We start from the raw sequence: 11439 nt of genomic DNA on the forward strand, positions 1-11439 counted from the left end.
CAGCATTTGTATGTCTGAAAAAAGCATTATATCACCTTTGCCTTTGCAAGGTATTTTTTCTGGGTATAGAATTCTGTGTTTTATTTATTCTCCTTTCCGTACTGTAAAGATGTTGCTTCACTATCTTCTGGCTTCTGTCATCTTTAGGTTTATTCTTTACGTTAAGGTGCTATATTCTTCTGTCTGCTCTTACATTATTTGATCATGAGGTGCCTTGTTGTTTTCTTTACATTTCTTGGGTTTGGTGTTTATTGAGCTTGTTGGTTCTGTGGGTTTATATTTTTCATCAGATTTGAAAAAAAATCATCAGATTTGAAAAAAAAATATGAAAAAAAATCAATATTTTTTCAAATAGTTTCTCTCTTCCCTTCTTTCTTTGAATATTCCAATTATACATATTTTTGGCCTCCTGAATTTGTCTCAGAAGTAACTGACACTCTGCTCATTTCTTTTCCATTCATTTTCCTCTGTGTGGTCCTTTTTGATTAGTTTATATTGCTATGATTTCACGTTTACTGCTTTTCTTTGTTCTGTGTTGCCTAGTCTGCCATTAAACCCATCCAGTGTATCTAATAGATTTTCCTATATGCTGTATATTGTTGAGAGTCTGGTTTTTTTTTTTTTTGGTCTTTTTCTTTTTAAAGAGCAGCAGCTTTAATATGACAAGGAGCTAATTTCCTGGAGGATCAGCTTGAGTCGCTAGTGGCTTGATTTTAAGTTTTCTTGGGATAGGCATGGAGTAGCCTGTACTCTACTGCAGGAATGGATTTTGTGGGCTGCCCACTGAGTAAGGGTGTTTGATGACTTCCCCACTCTGGCTGGTCTGAGCTCTAATGCCCCTTAGCACTGCACAACCTCTAGAACCTCCACTTCCCACCTCTGCCCCAGCTCCCAATTACTTACTCCCTGCCAGCCTCACAGAAATGTGCCCTGTGCATAGGCAGCTTAGTATTCAGCCAGAGACTGAAGGGGTCCCTTGTGCAGCTTTCTGGAGCTCCTTTGTGCAACTGCGTCCTCTGATGTTCTCTTCCCTGCAAACACAAGCTGTTCCAGGGCCCCAAATGCCAACTTCTGTTTCCTCTGTCCAGTGAGAGCACTGTTCTGTTTGGGCTACACTTTCTTATGCCAGAGTTTGCCAAGATACTCCCATGGGAGAGCCTGGGTGAATGTGGGGCTTCCCTGTATGAAACCCTCTCTCAAGGACCCAGCTCTGAGCTGTGTGTTGGCAGCAGTTGCTTCATGTAAATGCTTAGGTTTTTCGTTGTTTATACTGGGAGAGTAAGTCTACTGCCTTACACCATGAGGGCTGCACCTGGAAGCTTGCTTTTCCATACTGCCATTTAATTGAGGCTGTGTGTTTGGAGCAGAGAGTACATGCTGAAGGATGAGCTCACTGTGCTGCCCCGCCTGGAGGTCCTTGGTGGTTTCCAGGAGGCGTTTCACAGAAGCTCCTCGGAGGCGTTGGCTGAGTGACATTGGGCTGCAGAGAAGGGCCTTCCGTTTGCCTGCCCTGGGGCCCTGTGATGTGGCCTTTCCTGCTGTTCCATGGCCTCCACCACTAGGGTCATCCCGGGGGGATGAGGCCACCTTCACAGTGTCACCAAACTCATGCTTCACCTACCCTGCTTCTGGTGAAGGGAGGCAAAGAGACAGGAATCTAAATCAGAAAGACAAAAAGTCCCCTGTGATTCCGGAAACCGGCTTTCTCCCAGAATCACCATCCTGGCAGCCTGCTGTGCATGGCTGAAACCAGCCGGCCCAGACCCAAGGTGGGTCGGAGGATGACAGAGGAGCCAGAACAGCAGTAATGGCTTCCTGGGACAGGGGATCTTGGAGTGTGACATGGTCTGGCTGTGTCCCCATAACCAGATCTCACCTTGAATTGTAATCATCCCCATATATCAAGGTGGGGGGCAGGTGGAGACAGCTGAATCATGGGGGCTGTTCCCCCCCATACTGTTCTTGTGGTAGTGAATAAGTCTCATAAGATTTGATGGTTACATAAATGGGAGTTCCCCTGCATAAGCTCTCTTGACTGCCACCATGTAAGACATCGCTTTGCTCTTCCTTCATCTTCCGCCATGATTGTAAGGTCTCCCCAGCCACATGGAACTGTGAGTTCATTAAACCTCTCTCCTTTATAAATCATTCAGTATTGGGTATGTCTTTATTAGCAGCACGAGAACAGACTAATACGGAGTGTTTTCTCTGGCCCAGAAGCAGAGCAGCAGGTAGGTCCACAGGCCACAGGTGCTGTTTTGGGGATCCCAATGGGGACTTTTGGATCTTTAGGGGATCAATAGAAATTAGCTTGTCAAGATAAGTGATATTTCAAACTGCTACTGTTACTGATTTCTACTATTTTACTGAGTGGCTACTATTTGTGAATAACTATGCGAATTGCTTTACCTGCATGAGGTAGGCACTCTTATTATTTCTGTTCTCCAGATGAGGAAACTGAGGATCTGAGAGGTAAATTAACCTGCCTATGGTTACTTAGCTGGTATGGCTATGGAGCAGGGATTTGAAATCTTAGCCATGACACTGGGTTGCCTTCTGTGTTCATTAAGATTGAAAAGGTTTTTAGGTATGTACGTGTAGTTGGGGGAAAGGAGAGACATGGGAATCGGCACCTAATTAACACCTGTAATAAAATAAATGACAGTGTATTTATCGATCCTTTGATGTACTTTTCTTTTTCTTCACATTTTATCATTTCTGAAATTTGAATTTGTTTTACATTGCTGGTATGTCAATTGGTGGAACTGTTCTCTTTTCCAATGATGCTTTAAATAACAGCCTGTCTTACAATCTATGGCAGGATTGGCAAAACTTTTCTGTAAAGGGCCAGGTAGTAAATGTTTCCGGCTTTGTGAACTGCATGGTCTCTCTCACAGTTACTCAGCCCTGCTGACCATGTAGTGTAAAAGCTGACAGTAGGACAGACCATCTGTTTTTTTGGAAGAACCACCACCTCAGCCGGGCACAGTGGCACACGCCTGTAATCCCAGCACTTTGGGAGGCTGAGGTGGGTGGATCACCTGAGGTCAGGAGTTTGAGACCAGTCTGGTCGACACGGTGAAACCTCGTCTCTACTAAAAAGATAAAATTAGCCAGGTGTGGTGGTGCCTGCCTGTAATCCCAGCTACTTGGATCACTTGAACCCGAGAGGCAGAGGTTGCAGTGAGTCAAGATTGTACCATTGCACTCCAGCCTGGGTGACAAGAGCAAAACTACGTCTTAAACAAACAAACAAACAATAACAACAACAAAAAACAAAGAAAAGAAAAGAAATAAAAGAGAACCACCACCTCTTCATCTTTTTGGATTAAGAACTTTGGATGGAAAAGAATAGAGAAAGGAAACTCACTGCTTGTGTGCAGACTAAGATGCACACAGCACGTGTCGGCTTGAGGCTCCGTTGGCCTAGCAGGCATTTGGGTTGGTCTCCAGTCTCCGAGAGCCAGGCCTGGTGCTGATGCTAAAGATGCTGTGGATCAACAGGTCCAGGCCCTGACCATCAGACAGCTTAGGCCTTTTGGGAAGCAGACCCAGAAACGCGATCTTTCTCTTTGGCAATAGTAGACCTCTGTTCAGTCTAGGGAGAGTGGTAAGAGGGGACAGTGTGAAAATCCCTGTCTCAGAGGAAGCCCGTTGCCTTGTAGTTTACTTTTGACTCTTAAGCGTCAGGTGAGAGCCCAAGGCCTGCATCGCCTCGAGGCTCTGGGTCCAGGTGTCTGTCTTGCTACTTACTGGCAAGTTGCTTTAGCCCCTGTGCTGAGTTTCCTCATTGGCAAAAAGGGCACAGCAATAGCATCTAACTCCTAGGATCACACTGAGGATTCATTGCAAGAAGGTCCTGAGACAGCTCTTACTGTCCCAGAAGGGTGGCTGTGAGCTCTTTTTGGTTGATGAATTCTAGTCTGTGATTCTGCAAGTTATTTTCTAGATCATGCACATGATGAATCCAATTTTCCAGTCTGGGGTTCCGCTGTTGTGAAACTACAGCATAAAATAGAAGGAAAGTGCAGCTGATTACAAAGGCAACCTAGACCCCCCTGTGGACGCTGTTACGAGTCTTGGGCGATCTGCATCTACGGCCAAGGTTAAGTACGTGAACTTGGTCATCAAAGTCAGTGGCTTTGAATGCAATACTCTGTTCAGCAGTGTGCTATAAGGTAAGTTCCTTAGTTTCCCAGAGTGTAAAAGGAAGAATACAGGGCTGGGCCTGGTGGCCCATGCCTGTAATCCCAGCACTTTGGGAGGCTGAGGTGGGTAGATTATCTGAGGTCAGGAGTTCGAAACCAGCCTGGCCAGCATGGTGAAACCCTGTCTCTACAAAAAACAAACCAACAAACAAACAAACAAAAAAACTCACAAAAAATTAGCCTGGCATGGTGGCAGGTGCCTGTAATCCCAGCTACTCAGGAGGCTGAGGCAGGGAATCTGTTGAACCCGGGAGGGGGAGGTTGCAGTGAGCTGAGATTGAGCCACTGCACTCCAGCCTGGGTGACAGAACGAGACTCTGTCTCAAAAATAAAAAAATAAAAAGGAAGAATGCAAAAGTTCCTGCCTCAGCAAATTGCCATGCGGGTAGGTGAGCTAATCCACGGGGAACCATCCTGGCCTGTTGGGAATGCCCCCAGCATGAGCTCTTGGGATTGTCATTTGTGGTTGTTCCTGTTGATGATTTAATGAGGTACTGTGCAAAACCACAGTGACCGGCACAGAATAAGGGCTTCGTAAATCGTCGCCATCCCTGTCATCACTACGACCATTGCTGTCTGCAGTGGGTGTGGTTGCAGCCAGGCGCTAACGTGGGTCTAAGGAGAAGAGCCTTAGATCTGTTTAGATGTGCTGTGTTCCCTAGATTAAGCCAGCATGGCCAATGGAAAGTTCCACCAGGAAGAGCCTGGCATTGGAGCAGGCAGCTTGAGTTCATGCTGGGCCTTGTTTGCCCGGGGGTCAGCCCAGCCCAGCTGCTCTCAGCCCTGTTGGCTGCCCTGCTTCTCTCGGTGCAGTCTCAGACTGTGTTCTCTCCTTCCTCAGCCCCCAGGCTGCAGACCTGCCTCTCCCTGTTCCCTCTTTCTCACCATTGTTCCTGGGCCCTGACCCAGCCGGGAGGACAGCAAACAGGACTCCCTGGCAGGGGCAGAGATTAGGCTGGGATTAGGAGTCCTCAGCCTGGAGGGCTTTGGGCTTGTTTAAGGAAAAGGTGGGGGAGCCTGGGGAAGTTCGTTGCCCCTGGAAGGAGGCCCAGGAGCTGGGCTGAGCCTGGGCGAGTTGCCCTGACCCAGAGAAGAGACTTTGAGAGAGAGCTTTGATCAGATTCTCTGAAGTCTCCCCTGGAGAAAGCCCAGCTCCCCGGCCCCTCCCGCCTGGCCCCTGACGCCTCCTTCTGGGCCAGCTCAGACTCCCAGAGTGGTTTGTTCTCTGTGGCTCCTCCACCCCTCCCAGACGGCCTGGGGGCCCTGCTATCCTCAGCCTCCTCTTTGCCTGCATTTTGGTGCAGTGAGCCACTGCTCCCTCTGCCGCGTGTCCTTTCTGGAGGCTGTGGTGCTGTGGATGGGGATTTACCTGCTTCTGATTGCCCCGACTGGGGTGTGTGCTTCTGAAATGGGAACAGCTGAGGGAGATTCTCCTCGTGGGGAGAGTGGGGGCTCTGGAGCCTGTTTGAATCCTGGCTCAGTTGCTTCTCAGCCTTTGGCGAGCTGTGCTCTGTTCCTCAGTTCTTCTCTCTGTCAAATGAGGATAATACACATCCCTGTCTGGTAGGATTGTGTGAAGACTTTGATAGGTGTGAAGTGCTTAGACTATTACCTGGCACATAGTTTGTGCTCAATAAATGCTGGCTGTTATAATTATTATTACTGCCACTGCTGCTGCTGTCATTATCATGTCTGTATCCTCCAAATCCAGCACAGGCTTGGCCCAGGGCAGGCGTGCACTGTGAACTCGATTAGCAAACTTATGCCTTCCTAGCAAGGACCTTCAGCTGTTCATCCCAAAATAGGCTCTGGGCGGAGTTTGCGGATACTAGAGCCAGGGACCCTTACATCTTGCCAGTTACCCCTGCCTCCCCAGAGTTGGGCATTTAGGTTTTTCTCCTCCCTCCCTCCCTCCCTCCCTCTCTACTTCTCTCCTTTCTTCCCATTGGCATCCTTGTGAGTGTCTCTGATTCCATCTTTGGGCTTAGTTTCTAGCAGATAAACTGATCATTAAAAAATAAATTAATTAAGTGCTAACTGCCCTAAGGGAGCCCAGGAAGGCCTGAGTGGTGCTGGGGCTCCTTCACCTCCTGGACTGCAGGGCTGAGGATGCTTGCCTGTCCACCAGTAAGTACCTTCTGCCCTGTCTTCCATGGGACACACACAGTGCTCTGGGTCCCAAACCAGCCTTATGAGCCCGTCTCTCACTGACTTGGGAACGTTTCTTTCATGAGAACCACTGGTTTTGCCCAAGGGCTCTGTCCTTGACAAGCAGATCATTTGGTCATGTGTTGGGCCTGAAGAACCATGACTTATGCAGGATCCAAAGGGGCTGCCTCAGGACGGGCACCATGGGCAGCAACGTCACAAGATACCAAATGTCAGGAGACTAGGCAGTCTCAGACAGCACACTTTGAACTGCCTTCTCCTTGGTTCCTAACAATTAGAAAGCTGCAGAAGCATCCACTTGGCTCCACTGGAAGATCAGATCTTTATAAACAGGTCTTGGAAGTAGCCGCAGGCTCTGTTGCAATCGCCCTTGGGTAGGATGCACATGAAGACAGTGTCTGGCCACGCGCGTTGATCCAGGGCAGCTCTGGGAGGAGCCTGTTCTCCACCTTGGTGTTAATGTCCATTCTTGGAATCCCTGAGCTGACCACTGGCGGGGGCTCTGTGTGAGGCTGTGCAGCTGGGTGCTGCTGGGTTTGAGTGTGACTTTACCACTTACCGGGTAGAGTGACCTTAAATAAGCCTCTTGACCTCTCAGAGCCTCAGTTTCTCCCTATGATACATGGGAATAATAATAACACTTGCCTGCTGAGGAGAGCTGAAACATAAATAAAAACACATATTATTAATTATGTTATTTCTATGATTATCATTTTAACTTCAAGAACAAACTGGCTATTTAAAACACATTTTTAGAGGAAACTGAGTTCACTCATAATAGTCTTCCTATGAATGGTCCAGCTATAGACCAATTACCCTTTTCAATTCCTTGACCTAGGTGGGGTTTGCCCTGAGTCTGTCTGTTAACTAACTACATCGTGATTAAACCTTATTATCCAACCACTCGGAGCTGCTTGAGTCAGTGACAGTCACTTGCTCCTCACCCCCACCACCTCCACAGATTTTCTGTTTTCTCATCACCAGAGTGTTAGCTGGTTGCAGAGCCATCTGGGCTAAGACTACATTTACAGGCAACCTTGTAGCTGGGAGTGGCCAAGTGGTTACGTGATCATGTATTAGCCAATGGGCATGAGGAGAAGCAATGTAGACAAGCTTCTGGTTAGGTCCTTAAAGTGATAGAACCTGCTCTGAACTACTTTTCTCCCCTCCCCAGGAAAGGGGACCTGGTGACTAGTTGTTTGGGTTCATGTAGAAAGGGTTACACTCTAGTGGGGCTGGAAAAATAAGACAGAAGGAGCCTTGGGGCCCAGCACCATAGAACTGCCTCATCAGTCAGGATGGTTACCACATTGAAACTTTTATGAGTGATTTATCATAGTGTTTTTTCTCATCAATAAACGTATTTTCAGAAATATATTTTTACCAAGTGATTAGACTTCTTTCTTTTTAAAAATTGTGTCATTTAAAATTTTATAATTTGAAGCACAGCAAGTATTTCCTTGTCAAGGTATTTACTTTTATGGATGCCTTTTAAAAAACACTAAGATTTAAATTACGTATATAAAATTCACCTTTTGAAAGTGTATATACACTTCAGTGGTTTTTAGGTTATTCACATGGTTATGCAACCATCACCCCAATTCCAAAACTTTATCATCCCAAAAAGAAACTCTGCACCATTAGCATTCTCTATTTTCTTCTTCCCCCAGCTCCAGGTCAAGACTTTTCTACTTCCTGTCTCAATGGATTTAATTATTATGAACAGTTCATATAAATGAATCACACAATATGTGGCCTTTTGTGTTTGGCTTCTTTCACTGGGCATGCTTTTAAGGTTCATCCATGTTGTGGCATGCCTCGGTGCTCCATGTCTTTACATGGTTGAATAATGTACAATTATATGGCTGTATCACGTTCCTTAAAAAAATTCATTCATTTGGCTATTGTGAGTGAACACTCATGTACAAGTTTTTGGATGAGCATATATTTTAAGGTCTCTTGGAGGCCTTAAGGAGTGGAATTGCTGTGTCATATGGTAACTCTATATTTAACATTTTGAGGCACTGTAAAACTGTTTTCCAAAGTGACTGCATCATATTACATTCCACTAGCAATGTATGTGGGTTTCAGTTTTGCCGCATCCTTACCAACACTTGTTATTGTTCGTCTTTTTAAGTACAGCCATTCCAGTAAGTGTGAAAGTGTGTGGGGTGAAGTAGTATCTCATTGTGATTTTGATTTACTTCTCCCTAATGACAAAGAGTGTTGAGTGTGTTTTTATATTTTTTTGGCTATTGGTGTATTTTCCTTGGAGATATGTCTATTTGAATCCTTTACTCAAGTTTTGATTGGGTGGCTTTATTGTTAATTTGTAAAGAGTTCTTTGTAGATTCTGGATACAAGACTCTAATCCAATACATGATTCACAGATATTTTCTCCCATTGTGTGGGTTGTCTTTTCACTTTCTTGATCATGTCCATTGAAGCACAAAACATTTTAATTTTGATGAAATACAATTTATCTATTTTTGCAGTGGCTTATGCTTTAGCTATTATATCTAATAAACTGTTGCCTAATCCAAAGTTAGGGATTATATTGAATCTGCATATCGATTTGGGGGTGTATCACCATTTTAACAATGTTATGTCTTTTAATCCATGAACATGGCAACTATTTAGGTTTTAAAAATTTTCTTTAAACATTGTTTTATAGTTTTTGGTGTATGTATCTTGAACTTTTTCATTAGATTTATTTCTAAGTGTTTTATTTTTCTGATGCTATCGTAAGTGGAATTATTTTCTTGGCTTCATTTTTTCGATTGTTCATTGCTAATGTGTGAGAGTACAATTGATTTTTGTATATTGATCTTGTATCTTATAATCTTTCTGAACTTGTTTATGAGTTCTAATAGTTTATTGGTGAATTTCTTAGGATTTTATATATGCAAGATCATGTCATCTTCAAATAGAGGTTAATTCTTTCCTTATAGATGCCTTTTATTTCAATTTTTTGTCTAATTGCTTGCTAGAACCTCCAGTACAATTGCAATGGCAAAAGTAAACATCCTTGTCTTGATCTTGATCTTAGGGGGAAAGCACCCAGTCTTTCACTATTAAGTATCATGTTAGCCTGGACTTTTTCATAGGTGCCTTTATCCAGTTAAGGAAGTTGCCTGCTATTTTTGTCTTGACAAGGTATTGATTTTATCAGATGCGTTTTCTGTGTCTACTGATCAGGCGATTCCCGCCCCCCACTTAATTCTATAATATGGTGTGTTATATTATTTTTCATGTGTGGCCATTGAAGTGTCTGCTCAGTTAGCTTACTGGGGAGCTCACGAGTGGACAGACATTTCCTCAAATGCCTGGACTAATAAGTCTCTCAGTTTTTGCCACAGTACTCTGTGTGCATGCTGGGTATACCTTCAATACTTGGTCAGGAAATTGGTGACTCTGCCCTAACTTTCACTTCCTACTTGTGTAGACCCTCAAGGTCAAATAGAAGTGAGAGCACAGGCCTTCTCAAATCTGTCTTGAGTATGCTCGCAGCCCTACACATGCAGGAGGCTTTCTAGATTATCAGAAATCAGTTGGAACTTTGCAAAGCCCCAACAGATATCTTATTTGCCAGCTTTTAAAGTTTTTTGGTTAGCCCATACTTTTTCCCAACTGTTGCTCACCATCTTAGGCAGTCAGAAAGATAAGCAGTTACTTTTAATTGTTTTCAGCAAATGCTCAGACTTTTCAAAGTGGGCAAAATTCAAGTAAGACCTACAGTTTACCTGAAGATTCAGTTTCTGTGGTACAGTTCTATGGGTTGGCAAATACATGTCAGTTATTCATCGTTACAGTATCTTACAGAATAGTTCCACCACCCTAAAATGCTCTGTGCCTCTTCATTCATTCCTATTTCCTACTTTTGAACTTCTGGCAACCACTGATCTTGGTCAGAAGGCATGACAATCTTGGAAGCAGAGCTCTCCAGGGACCCACCAGATATGCCACGTCATGACAATTCTCTGGGAATGAGGTTTGAAGGGCTGTGGTCTTGTTTTGTCATCTGCAATAGGTGCCAGGCTACCAGTTTTTACCCGGATTGCAAGGTTGATTTGAACCTGATTTCAAGGCTAACAGAGCAGAAGAGGAGGGGATCGAAGTACAGCAAGTTAAAATGCCATGAAGCTCCCTGTTCTTACTGACATTCAGCCTTTCTTCCTGACTGCATGCACTCTACGTTGCTTCAAGTCTTCGGTTAATTTCCAGAATTCTGAAAAAGTTGATTCTGGCATTTTTGCCAATTTTTGTCATGAGTTTCATGGAATAGAGAAGTTTCCATTCTTGCTGCTATTTCTACAGTTTCCTTTTATTCATGGTAAATGAATCTGAATATCCATTTTTGATGATGATATCAGGCTTCCCTTTTAAATAGATGTATGTAAGTTTAAAAACAGTGAGTGGAGGAGGCCAGTCTGAAAAGGCTACATATTATGTGATTCTGGCTCTATGACATTCTGGGAAGGCAAAATTGTAGAGACAGCACAAAGATCAGTGGTTGCCAGGGGTTCAAGGGTAGGGGGTAAGAATGAATGAGTCAGCACAGAGCATTTTTAGGGTGGTGAAATTATTCTGTAAGATACTATAATGATGGATACATGACCTGCATTTGTCAACCCACAGAATGGTACAACACAGAGTGAACCTTCAAGAAAACTGTAGGCATTAGTTAATAATGTATTAGTCCTGGTTCATCAAGTGTACCCCATGTACCAAACAAATGCAAGATGTTAATAATAGGGAAACTGTGTGCAGGGAGGAGGGTGTATATGAGAACTCTCTGTACTTTCTGTTCAGTTTTTCTATAAATCTAAAACTGGTCTAAAAAATAAGACCTATTAAAACTTTTAAAAGGGTTGATTTTAGGAAATATATTTGGTATAGTATAATAGGTGGTATAAGAGTATGGCAAAAATCTGCCGGGCGCGGTGGCTCAAGCCTGTAATCCCAGCACTTTGGGAGGCCGAGGCGGGTGGATCACGAGGTCAAGAGATCGAGACCAGCCTGGTCAACATGGTGAAACCCCGTCTCTACTAAAAATACAAAA

Source organism: Sapajus apella, unplaced genomic scaffold (assembly GCF_009761245.1).
Source record: "Sapajus apella isolate SASKATOON/1434 unplaced genomic scaffold, GSC_monkey_1.0 scaffold96, whole genome shotgun sequence".
NCBI lineage: Eukaryota > Metazoa > Chordata > Mammalia > Primates > Cebidae > Sapajus > Sapajus apella.